We start from the raw sequence: 3274 nt of genomic DNA, 5'->3' as shown, positions 1-3274 counted from the left end.
TAGCTCTTATAGCTATTAATAATAGTAGTTAATACCTACTTATAGTAGAGCTCTTTATATAGGTATTAAAGTGCTTTAACCAGGCAACAATAAGCTAATTACTTACTTAGCTATTAGGACTAACTTTAAGAACCTAGTTAATAGGCAAATTCTTTAACTAACGTTAATAAGCACCTTACCTATAAAGATAATAAAGGGTAGTATCTAGCAACCTAACGCGCTTACGTCTTAGATTATAGTAACCTACTTATAGTTACCTAGCTATATCTACTTTTCTTTTCTATATCTCTCTAATGCTATAATTAATTACTATAATAAAATCTTGCCTATTATAAAGCTAGTTTTGTTGAAGTTATAGATATTATTATCTATAATACCCTACTTCTACCTTATTACCTAGACTAAGTTAAAATAGCGCTAAATAGCTACTAGGTTCTTATAAGTAGATTACTAGTAATTATAAAGATAGCTCTAGCGCGTATAGAGCTTAGTAGTCTACCTAATAATGTTATTAACCTAATTCTTACTAATAGAGTAGCTACTACGCTTTTTTAATAGTTTATTAGCTATTACTTAAACCTTAGCCTTTATAAGTGCAAATCCAAGCGTAGACTCTGTAAAAATACGTCTGATAATAGTCTCCTCTTCTAACTTATTTAGGCGCTTTAAATTTAGTTTATAGTCGCCTTTGGGGCGTTTTTTAGCTAATTAATCAGATATTATACTTTATGGCACGTTATAGATGGAGGTAGCGCGTCTTTAGCTTCAAATATATTATGATTAGATATTAAAAAAAGCGAGTTAAAGATCTAATTCAAGATAAGTTACATATTAGTTGCATTATTAAGATATCGCGCATTATAGTATTAACGTTGACGCGCTAGTAGGGAGTGACTAACTTGCTTAGGTGACTAACTAGCTTATGAACCACGTTAGCTAAGATATTATTAATACTAAAATGTTTAATTATAAACATTATTTAAACTTCATATTAATAGCGCCTGTTTTTTTCGTAAATACGCTTTTTATGTTTTCTTATACACTAAATAATAGTACGTTTTACTTCGAAGCTATTATCCCATAGTTTTTACATATATTTGAAGTGATATCTTTAATAATATAGTTTAAATTAGCAAGCTGACTGTTGAAGATCTTATCTATAGCGTTATATAAGTTACTATTCTTTAAAGTAAGAATTTTTAAAAAGAACTTCATAATATTGCAAAATAAGAGAAATAGGGTAGAGTACTGTATATATTTTAAAGTCTAAGATAAATCGAGTTTAGCAGTAACAGTAAAGTAATAAAACAATATTAATGAAAATAAAAACAATGGAAAAATAGTATTATTTAAAATAAAGTTTGGAAGCTCTAGCTAATGATGTAAATAAGCTCATAAGCTTGGATATATACTGAACTATAGTTAACAACGCTAACGTCTTACTTGTATTTAATAAGACCAGAGTGAGTACTACTTTTTAAAATATGTTTGATACATACTAATCTTAAACTACGCTTTCACTAAAATATCTAACTTACTTAAATCACTTTTTTTTCGTTTTTTGAACTTAAGTTCTACTGTTATTTTTCTTAGAACTAAAGACTATTTCATAAAATTACCGCTCATTACTTTTATACTAAAATAGGTAAAATATACTTATAATTATATCTATTATATAGAGAATAATAACTATTTCAAAAAAACTTTTATAGATATACATAGGTAATACTAAAGATATAAGAGATTATGAGACTATGTTTAATATTTACCATTTTTATATAGATACTAAAGCTTTCATTTCGTATAGTTAGTCAATATAGAAAGATTTTATAATATATGAGAAAATATAAAGACATTACAAGTTTTTCTATAGTTTTCATATAAACTAAATTATAGAGTAAGTATAATAAAAGCTTTGAAGTTATTTACTATATACTATAATTAGTCGGTACAATAGGATTTTTATGAATTTAGCTATATTATACTAATATATTAAAATAAAATAAGCTTTTAAAACTTTATAAGACTTTAGTCTCAGAATATAATTAAAAATAACAATAGTAAACTATTTAGCAATTTTAGATCGATATTACTATATACCATATGATCCATCTACAATAACTACGTATTTTAAATTATCAATAAGTTATTAGGTGTATAGTAGCTATACTAGTATAGCCACGCTATAACTCTAGTACTTCTAATAATGGAGCTATAAATAGTTAAACCTTTCTTAAAAAGCTATGTACGCTATACTAATATCTAAACACTAATTCTAAGTAGCGTATAGTTATTATCAGTAATTAAAAGATACTATTTATTTTTGAAACTGTTTCATACTAAAAGGCTAAAAAATATGTAATAATAATATCAAAAGCCTTATAAGTAACTAGAAGTTTAGCTACTACATTTTAGTATAGATATATGGTGTCTAAGTTTCAATAGAGAAATAGTTCTATATTTTTTGTAATTTAATAAAAAAAGATTTAGAATTTTAAACTATCTATCCAAAGTATTGAAGTAAATAAAATAAATATTACATTAGGTATTAATATATAAATCTAAAGCTGATTATAGTATACACTATTATCTTAGGTTGAAAATAGTATAATTTAATATATAAATCCTAGTAAGAGTACTCTAAGAAGATGACAAAAAGTAAAAAGGCTAGCGCATAAGAAAGGTTACATTGAAAAAATATTGTAAAAAAAGCTTATAAAGATTAGTGGATAATTAATAAGAAACTAACAGAGAAGGTATATGAATATTAGAGAAACCTAAGTTTATAGAACTATTTTCTTACTAAAAAAATAAAAAGAAAAAAGTTCTTTTTACTTAAGACGTATACTTGATAAAAGATAGCGTTAACAATAACATTAGTTGAAATCTAATGATAGTAATATAGACAGTAAAGATTATAAATAATATTTTTATAATTACTATATTCTCTTTATATTTTTTGTAATTTCTTCAGAACGTTGACTATTTTACTATAAAATATTAAGTTTTCTTATTTCTCACTTATTTCTTTATTTCTTATTTTGAATATACTTTCTATATATATATTAGGGCAGTTTTTGATATTCTTACTTAGTATTGATAGACAGTTCAAAGGTTTTTATAGAGAAATATTATATTTCTATCTTAATATAGAATATATATTTTAAGGAAAATTCTATATATATTATATACTTATATTTCTTTATGTAAAGTAATATTTTTACTTCTTTTTGTCATATTTTATGATCTAGTATCAGAGAAAACTGAACCTTTT

The sequence above is a fragment of the Exserohilum turcica genome, assembly GCF_000359705.1.
Source record: "Exserohilum turcica Et28A unplaced genomic scaffold SETTUscaffold_18, whole genome shotgun sequence".
Taxonomy (NCBI): domain Eukaryota; kingdom Fungi; phylum Ascomycota; class Dothideomycetes; order Pleosporales; family Pleosporaceae; genus Exserohilum; species Exserohilum turcicum.
Note: the sequence above shows the minus strand (reverse complement) of the source record.